At 39.3% G+C, this 10,000-nt stretch overlaps 1 protein-coding gene across 1 annotated transcript in view; it reads right to left on the reverse strand.

Moving 5' to 3' along the window:
- LOC135104780 (innexin unc-9-like) overlaps positions 1 to 10,000 on the reverse strand; it is a 35,702-nt gene that overhangs the window by 24,822 nt on the left and 880 nt on the right. Inside the window, 1 exon segment of the mRNA XM_064012365.1 lies at positions 9,767 to 10,000. This exon segment is cut by the window's right edge and continues 880 nt beyond it. The gene's annotated coding sequence lies outside the window, so the exon portion shown is untranslated.

A 10,000-nucleotide genomic window follows, 5' to 3' on the forward strand; every position in this document is an offset into this window, starting at 1 on the left:
TCCTCCTCCTCCTCCTCCTCCTCTTCGTTGCAGCGTCACCACCGCCTTCGCCACAATCCTCTACCCTTTACTTCACCACCTCCTCCTCCTCCTCCTCCTCCTCCTCCTCCTCCTCCTCCTTGTCTACCTTGGTTCCCCCTCCACCCCTTATTTGCCAGACATGAAGAAAGGCGAGAATAATGAGAGGAATAGGCACGAGAGAGATAATTAGAGGAACAAGAGAACAGGGACGGTGTGTGTGTGTGTGTGTGTGTGTGTGTGTGTGTGTGTGTGTGTGTGTGTGTGTGTGTGTGTGTGTGTGTGTGTGACATTAATTAATTTGATCAAAACCCACCACCACACTTTCATCGATCCTCTCCTTTCCGATATTGTGTAATGGACTTTTCCTTCGCTGCTCTTGTTGTTGTTGTTGTTGTTGTTGTTGTTGTTGCTGTTGTTTTTCCTTGAACATTTACAGGTTTCTTTCCATTTTTCTCAACACTGTTCTTGTTGTATGACTTTTTTTTTTTCATCTCATTACATGTTTCATTCTTGTATTTTCTCTCTCCCTCTGTCTCTCTTTCGTAATAGTAGTAGTAGTAGTAGTAGTAGTAGTAGTAGTAGTAGTAGTAGTAGCAGCAGTACTAGCAACTATAGTATTAGAAATAGTGATACTAGTAGTGGCAGAAGCAATGCCATGTTCTTTACACACACACACACACACACACACACACACACACACACGCCCCACACACGGGCAGCACGCTGACGCGGACAAGATGGCGGCGGCGCAGCGAGGAGCCTTGACCCAGATAGAAGGGAATTAAGATGTTACTCAACACTAAGAATCATGAGAGCAGGGTGACCGGAGGTAATTTGGGCCCTAAGAACCGTGATAGTGGTGGTGGTGGTGGTGGTGGTGGTGGTGATGATGTTGGTGGTTTTGTTGATGGTGGCAGTGGTGGTGATGTTGAAGGGGGTAGTCGTTATGGTGGTGGTCATGGTGGTGGTGGTGGTGTTGGTGGTTTTGTTGATGATGGTGGTGGTGATGATGGTGGTGGTGATGATGGTGGTGATGATGGTGGTGGTGATGATGGCGATGATGGTGATGGTGGTTTCGTTGATAGTGGTGCTTATGTTGATGGTGTTGATGGTTGTGATGGTGATGGTGATGGTGGTGATGTTGTTAATACTCTATATATATATTTTCTCTCTCTCTCTCTCTCTCTCTCTCTCTCTCTCTCTCTCTCTCTCTCTCTCTCTCTCTCTCTCTCTCTCTCTCTCTCTCTCTCTCTCTCTCTGCTTGTTGGTATCGTGTGTGTGTGTGTGTGTGTGTGTGTGTGTGTGTGTGTGTGTGTGTGTGTGTGTGTGTGTGTGTGTTTGTTTCTTTGTTCCTAGTGTTTCCCCACAGGGTAAAGTATTGAAGGCGTTATGGATTGAGTTGTTGCTGTTGTTGTTGTTGTTGTTGTTGTTGTTGTTTGTTTTCGTTTTAGTGATTATCGTTATTAATACTCTTATTACTACTACTGTTATTATTATTATTATTATTATTATTATTATTATTATTATTATTATTATTATTATTATTGTTATTATGTTTTTTTTTTCTGTTAAGCTGTTGTTGTTTTTTTTTTCCCATTCCTGCTCTGCCCTTTTCGTTTCATTATTATTAACATTCGTATTCAAACTTAAACACACACACACACACACACACACACACACACACACACACACACACACACACACACACACACACACACACACACACACACACACACACACACAGTTTCGCTCCCTTTCTCCTCTCTCTCTCTCTCTCTCTCTCTCTCTCTCTCTCTCTCTCTCTCTCTCTCTCTCTCTCTCTCTCTCTCTCTTTAATATAGTATTTGTTTGATCCATTTTCGATTTTTTCCCCAATATTCATTAATTCCATTCAGAGTCACGTGTTTCCTCCTCCTCCTCCTCCTCCTCCTCCTCCTCCTCCTCCTCCTCCTCCTCCTCCTCTTTCCCTTCGTCTCCCCGTTCATCTTCTTCCTTCCCTCCCTCACATACGTTTTGTTTCTTTTTCCTCTCTCTCTCTCTCTCTCTCTCTCTCTCTCTCTCTCTCTCTCTCTCTCTCTCTCCTCGTCGACTCATCAGTAATCACTTGTCTCATTTCACGGGTAAGCTGTTACCTAATCCCTCACAACGCTTTCTCTCTCTCTCTCTCTCTCTCTCTCTCTCTCTCTCTCTCTCTCTCTCTCTCTCTCTCTCTCTCTCTCTCTCTCTCTCTCTCTTTTCTGTCATTCCTCATTTCCTTTTCCCATTCATTCCTTTATTCTTTGCTTCGTTCTCTTCTAACTTCTCTCCCTCTCCTCCTCTCTCTGTCTTTCCTCTCTTTCTTTGGTTCCTCCTCTGCTCAACATTCTATCTTTCCAATGTCCTTCCTTTCCTCATTTCTTCCCAGAGAGAGAGAGAGAGAGAGAGAGAGAGAGAGAGAGAGAGAGAGAGTTACATTTACACCTGTCTATTGGATTAAGGGTTAAGAGATACAAATTTACTGGGAAATTCATAAGGGATTGGATTGTCTTTCTAAGTGATTGGATCTCCTGAAGGGAAGTAAGTTTTGCTTGTGTATTTTTTTTCTTTCAGTTTGGCTAATACGTATTATTGTTATTATTTTATGCTAACTTTCATAATGTAGTTTAGTTTTAATTTTTTTAAGGTTTACTTTTATGTTTTTTTATGTTTTTTTTATTCTTCTCTGTGATTTTGTTCATGTCTTTATCTTTTGCTTTGTTTTCCCTAATTTTTTTTTCATTCTTTCATATATATATTTTTTTCCTTTATGTACTTTTGTGTATTTTTTTTGTCGTTTTTCCTCGCTGGACTCCTTGTTATCCTTTTTTATATTTTTGTTGCATCACTCCTTTTTTTTTTATTGACCTTTATAATTTTATCAGTTTTATTCATTTTTCATTGAACTGTGTTTTTTCTTGGTGGCTTCCTTTACTCCACTTCATGTTTTTTATCGCAAGTTTCCCTTTTTTTTTTATTTACGTATTACTTTTTTTTTTATCTTCTTTGTCCGCTTTTGATCCTTTTTTTTCGCAGTGGTAGTTTGTCATTGTTCTTTTCGAAATCCTCTGAATAGTTGAATGCTACATGGCGTTAACTTTGCTTCTGTTATTTCTTGTTTCCGTAGAGAGAGTCCTTAGCTCTCACGTTCTCCACACATCATCTCAGCAACCTCCTCAAATATATTCTTTCCCTCAACAACGTCACTTTTTTTAGTATACTTGATAGGTATATCCTTGAATGTGTGTGTGTGTGTGTGTGTGTGTGAGAGAGAGAGAGAGAGAGAGAGAGAGAGAGAGAGAGAGAGAGAGAGAGAGAGAGAGAGAGAGAGAGAGATTCGGCCAAGGAAATAATCATATTAAGACGCACATAAAAATCCACGGACGAAATAACACCAGACAAATAGATAAACACAGAGACCAAAATATATCACGGTCACTCCGCGTACACAGAAGACAAAGAAAAATAAATAAAACAGGAATAAAAAAAAAAGATAAAGTATAGAAGATGGAAATAATTCTTCAAGCAACGAATATAGAGTAAATACAAACTACAAACAAAATAACTGAATCATCCACTGACGAAACAGCCGCACCGCCACCACCACCACCATAAAAAAAAAAAAGAGGGAGAGAATAAAAAAAGAAACTAGTGAACATCGTGTAAATGGCGGGTCCGAACCTGCGGACACTAATTAAGATCAATTCAGGGCTTTTAGAAAAAGACTATTAAGAGAGAGAGAGAGAGAGAGAGAGAGAGAGAGAGAGAGAGAGAGAGAGAGAGAGAGAGAGAGAGAGAGAGAGAGAGAGAGAGAGAGAGAGAGAGTTGTTAAAGGTACACTTACACCTGTCTATTGAATTAAGTGCTAAGAGGTGCGTGTTTGCCGGGGAAATTCATAAGGGATTGAATCGTTTTTATGGGGCACTGGATGCCTCTAAAAGGAATTCTGTGGCGGATTGTGGAGTGAGTGCGATTTGTGTTTGTGTGTGTGTGTGTGGTGTTTTGTGGTGATAGTTTGGGAACGATTGTTGCTGGCTCGAGGCAAAGAGAGAGAGAGAGAGAGAGAGAGAGAGAGAGAGAGAGAGAGAGAGAGAGAGAGAGAGAGAGAGAGAGAGAGAGAGAGAGAGAGAGAAATTCACCAGTACACCCCACAATGAGTTAAATTCTATATCTTCTCATTCCCTTTTCTTACTCCCTCAGTCTAACCTCTCCATCCGCACCCTCCACAGCCCTGACCCATACCTGCCTCCTACACTTGGCCACTTACCGACACTTATATCCCAATTTCCCTTTCATAATCCTTTTTCCTTAACTTCACACATTTTGTCACTTACACAACCCCTACTGTCACATCCACCCCAATATTCGCCCCATAAACACCTCTTTTGTCTCCATTTCTTACCATATCAAACTTCACAACCTTCCTTATCTTCGTTTTCTCTCAATCTCGCACTCTCTATTTCAGCCAAACACCATTTTTGTGCCCTTTTTTCATCCTCTCCTGTCAAACCTAACAAATTCCACCCCTCATCTCCAACTCAACCTCCTTTCGTCTTCCCTCTGCCTTTTTCATATCCGTCTACTGCTATCTTAAGCAATTTATGTATTCCAAACATCACATTTTTTTTTTTTCTATTCTTTCATCCTATCCCTTTTCCTTCATCACCTCAGCCTCCTTCCTTCCTCCCTCTGCCTGTTCATCTTTCTGTCTGCCACTATCTGAAGCCTTTCATGTACTCTAAACACCACCCTTTTTTTTTTCTGTTTCTTCATTCTATCCCTTTCCCTTCATCCTATTCTGTTAACTCTCCACAGTCGCCAATCCCTCATCTCGGCCTCCATCCCTCTCTCTCTCTCTCTCTCTCCCTCCCTCCCTCCCTTGGCTGTATTTATTTCGTGTGCAGAGGATCGTTCATATACAGAGATAATCTACCATTAAGGTGAAAATTATTGAGATATTAGTTAAAGCCAGCCTGTCCGAGCGAGCGTGTGGGCTTGTGTGTGTTGTCCGTCCACGTCACTGAGAGAGAGAGAGAGAGAGAGAGAGAGAGAGAGAGAGAGAGAGAGAGAGAGAGAGAGAGAGAGAGAGAGAGAGAGAGAGAGAGAGAGAGAGAGAGAGAGAGAGATTGGGAAAGTGTAAATTTCTTTCGAGTTTATATTAAAAACGTAAAGTGTTTAGTTGTTGTTTTTGTTGTTGTGGAAGGTAATTTTGAAATTCTGGTATTTTAGAGAGAGAGAGAGAGAGAGAGAGAGAGAGAGAGAGAGAGAGAGAGAGAGAGAGAGAGAGAGAGAGAGATCTGCATAAAGTCCCAAGTAATTTTTCTGTTCTATCAGTTTTCCTTTACACACACACACACGCACATCCCGTTCAGCCTTCCCTCCCCTACCTGAGTTATTTTCAGCTCTTCTCCATCCCCACCAAAAGTAATACCTTCCCCATTCTAACCCCCAGTGACTTTCCCTTAACATATTCCTATCGCCCTTTACCTCTTCTCCTTTACTGCCACCACCAACAAAATTCTGCATCCCACCAGCTTTCCGCCAGCACGTGCATTACAGCATTACAGTAATCGTGGAAGCGCAGAGGCAGTGTGGTGGTATCGGCTGGGTGGCCCACATACACAGCTGAGTAGCGATGGTTCTGAGCCTTACCTGGCTTCACCCACCCCCTCTTCCATGCCACCTGCTCTGCTAATCTCTCACCAGCACGTCACACAAATGCTGTTACTTCTGCTTCTCGTATTTCTACTACTACTACTACTACTACTACTACTACTACTACTACTGCTGCTGCTGCTGCTGCTGCTGCTGCTGCTGCTGCTGCTGCTGTTGTTGCTGCTGCTGCTGTTGCTGCTGTTGCTGCTGCTGCTGCTAGTACTACTACTGCTTCTGCTACTACTACTACTACTTCTACTACTACTACTACTACTACTACTACTACTACTACTACTACTACTACTACTACTACTACTACTACTACAGTTTCAGAAGGCAAAAACCATGTGTGTGTGTGTGTGTGTGTGTGTGTGTGTGTGTGTGTGTGTGTGTGTGTGTGTGTGTGAATGCTACACAGAGAGAGAGAGAGAGAGAGAGAGAGAGAGAGAGAGAGAGAGAGAGAGAGAGAGAGAGAGAGAGAGAGAGAGAGAGAGAGAGAGAAACAAAAGCCACTGTTTCCTCCTCCGTTATACACTATTATGCCTCGAAAGAATACAGAAAGACACATTATCCTGTGCGAGTCTGAGACAAAGCTTTGTATGTACAATGATAAAGGGTCGCATGCTACTTAGTAAATTAATGCCAGTGTCTTTCCCGATGAAAAATATGATAAAGATATCCATAAGTCAGTTCATGTACATAAAGGCGATGGATATACTCATATATTGAGTTTCCTAGTGCTACTTTTGTTATTACGCTCCCCTGCTACTGTTACTTAATCTATTACAGCCGTTCGTGTGTTGTAACTTCTATTATTAATGCTATTGCTGTCACCAACACCACCACTATTACTGGTACTGTTACCACCACCATCACCACCACCAATACTACTACTACTACTACTACTACTACTACCACTACTACTACTACTACTACTACTACTACTACTACTACTACTACTACTGCCACCATTTCTTAATCGTACTTTTATCTAGTTTTTATATTGAGTACGTGTGTCTATAACGTTCATTTTACTTTTTACCTTTTTTTTCATTACTTTTTTATTGTGTTAAATAAAGCAGAATAAATCTAAACATAGTATTTCTGCTACTACTACTACTACTACTACTACTACTACTACTACTACTACTACTGCAACTACTACTACTACTACTACTACTACTACTACTACTACTACTACTACTACTACTACTACTACTACTACTACTACTACTACACACACACACACACACACACAGACAGAGGATGACACTTGTTTAGCCTCACCTGTCTGGCTGCAGGTGACAGATGCTCAGGTTGTGTCCCATGGCTGCCTGTGTGGTTATGGAGACTACCTACAACTTTCTCGCTTGGCAGGGATTTCGAATTGCTTGTTAGCTGAGCGTACTGACCATTCCGCCGTTACCGTTAATGATGATGATGATGATGATGATAATAATGGTGGTGGTGATGATGATGATAATAATAATAATAATAATAATAATAATAATAATAATAATAATAATAATAACAATAATAATGATAATAGTAATAATGATACTACTACTACTACTACTACTACTACTGCTGCCAATGATGATGACAACAATAATAATAACAACAATAGTAATACAGTAATAGTAATAAGAAATAATAATAACAACAACAACAACAACAATAACAACAGCAGTAGCAGTAGTAACAACAACAAGAACAACAAGAACAAGAACAACATCAACAACAATAACAACAACAACAACAACAACAACAACAACAACAACAACAACAACAACAACAACAACAACAACAACAACAACGATGATAATGATAATAATAATATTAATGTTAATAATTATAAAATAACGAATATTATCCAGTAATAGAGAGAGAGAGAGAGAGAGAGAGAGAGAGAGAGAGAGAGAGAGAGAGAGAGAGAGAGAGAGAGAGAGAGAGAGAGAGAGAGAGAGAGAGAGAGAGAGAGAGAGAGAGAGAGAGAGAGAGAGAGAGAGAGAGAGAGTGTGAGTGAGTGAGTGTGTGTGTGTGTGTGTGTGTGTGTGTGTGTGTGTGTGTGTGTGTGTGTGTGTGTGTGTGTGTGTGTGTTGGCGACAGGTACTCACCAGGTCGGGGGCGTGGGTGGCCTTTGAGGGGGTGGGGGGGTTCACGCTGGTCTGGGAGACTGCAAGATTGGTGCCAAAATTCCTTTGTTTTCGACCTTCCTTGTCCGCCTTCTTCCTTTATTTTTCACCTCTATTTTCTATTATATCTTTATATCCAAGTTTTCTCTGATATCCTCTGATATTTATTTTCTTAACTTTCACCTTTTTTCTTTCTTATTTTTTATTGTTTGCTGTTTATTGTTTGTACTCTGTGGGATTTTTTTAAAGCTTTTCTTTATTTTCCTGTATTCTTTCCTTTTCACTTTATTATGTTGTTCATATTCTCATTCGCGATATTTTTGATCTTGAAATGAGAGAGAAACGAGAAAATATAAACAAGATTTGTGTGTCTTTCTGTTCGTTTCGTGTTTTGAAAGACTTCTTCCATTATTTGTTTAGTTAAACTTTGTTTATCATTCTATTGCAGTTTTTTTTTTTTTTCGTGTGAAGCTGCTTGATTTTATAAAGGAATCTTTTTTTTATAATTTTTCTGGGGAAGGTTTCTTTTAAAAGCCAAGATGTATTGTTCCCTTTTTTTTGGGGGGGAAGAGGTAAGTGTTGGGGCAGAATGCATTTTTCTACCCTGTGTGTGTGTGTGTGTATATATATATATATATATATATATATATATATATATATATATATATATATATATATATATATATATATATATATATATATATATATATATATATCTTAGAGACTGTTAAGATATTGCTAGAAATTTATTCATCAGCTCAGTAATTCGTAAAGTTCCTTGTTTCTTTGCAGTAATTCAAATTATCTGGTTTGCACTTAATGTTGTGCATTAATTGTATTTCATTTATTGTATATTTCATTAATTCTATTTATTCTCTGATCGTAAAAAAAAAAGAAAAAAAGTTCTGTTTGTTTCGTACTGAGGTGTTTGGAGCGAGGCGCTGAGCTGTGTTCGTGCAGCCTTTGCTTTGGTGAGAGTGGCGCGGCGTGCGGCGTTTTCTTTTTTCTTTTTTCTTTTTCTTTTATTTAAGGCAACGTTTTTTTTTTTTCTAGATGCTTAAGTTACATGAGGCCGTATCATTACCTAATCTAACCTAACTTAACACAGAAAGGTGACTTGACACCCTGCAACGTTATTATTTAAATGTTACTGTTATCAAGGTTAAATTTAACCTTACATAACCTGACATTGCATAACAAAACAACAAAACCGTACATAACAAATTTTGACGCCAGATGTCCTCAACCTGAAAAGTTATTTGATATTACCACTTCATTTATGTTTATCTTGTTTTAAACTACAACGTTTTCCAGTTTGAATTCTTGGTTCCGTTGTATGGTTTCCCTTCAGGCCGTAACCGATTTTGTACTTTCTTCATATTTCTTATTTTGCAAGCAACATTATATTTTTATTATTTATTTGTTTTTTTATTCTTTTGTTCTTTGCTTATAGCACCAGTAGACACACCGGTTCTGCCGTGCGTATGTTTAGATAACTTTAGTCAGAGTTTTCGATTTTGTCCTCAAATATTCGGTTTTGCCTTCGACTTAAGCTTATGGTTATTAGTAAGTTTCAGCGTTTCCAGTTAGCCTTTATCTTATAATGAAAAAAATATTGAAACTGCAGCGCTATGTAAGAAGCAGCGATACTGAAATTTTAGACATTTTGAAGATTTATTATAATACACAAAGCTGTAGCATGACGTAAAAATGAACATGATGCATGTAGCAACGTTAGCCAGTATGACGTAGGAATTTTTTTTGTGTGTACTCTCTTTCTTTGCGTTTTTCTCTTTCTCTCTCTTTGTTCCTTCCCCCGTCTTAATGTTACCTGTGCGCCTTAATGGTTTACCTCCGAGCCCAGGTGTTCCCCAGGGAAGCAACACAGCCACACACAACGCTACACTCACTCGCAACACACAAAGTCATGATTTACTTACTCTTTTTTCTTTCCTCTATTTCTTCTTTCTTGTGTTCCGGGTTCTCCACCTCTCTCCTTTCCCACGTTTCTGTTATATATTTTTTTTTATCCTTCCACCTTCTTGGATTTTCTATATTTTCACTTATTTTCTTCCTCCCACACGTTTTTCGTTTTTTCTAATCATTTCTTACCTATTGCTTCCTCGTTATATACTCTTGTTTTATATTGCCAAGCGCGCACCTTCCTTCTTTTT

The sequence above is a fragment of the Scylla paramamosain genome, chromosome 11 (assembly GCF_035594125.1).
Source record: "Scylla paramamosain isolate STU-SP2022 chromosome 11, ASM3559412v1, whole genome shotgun sequence".
Classification (NCBI taxonomy): domain Eukaryota; kingdom Metazoa; phylum Arthropoda; class Malacostraca; order Decapoda; family Portunidae; genus Scylla; species Scylla paramamosain.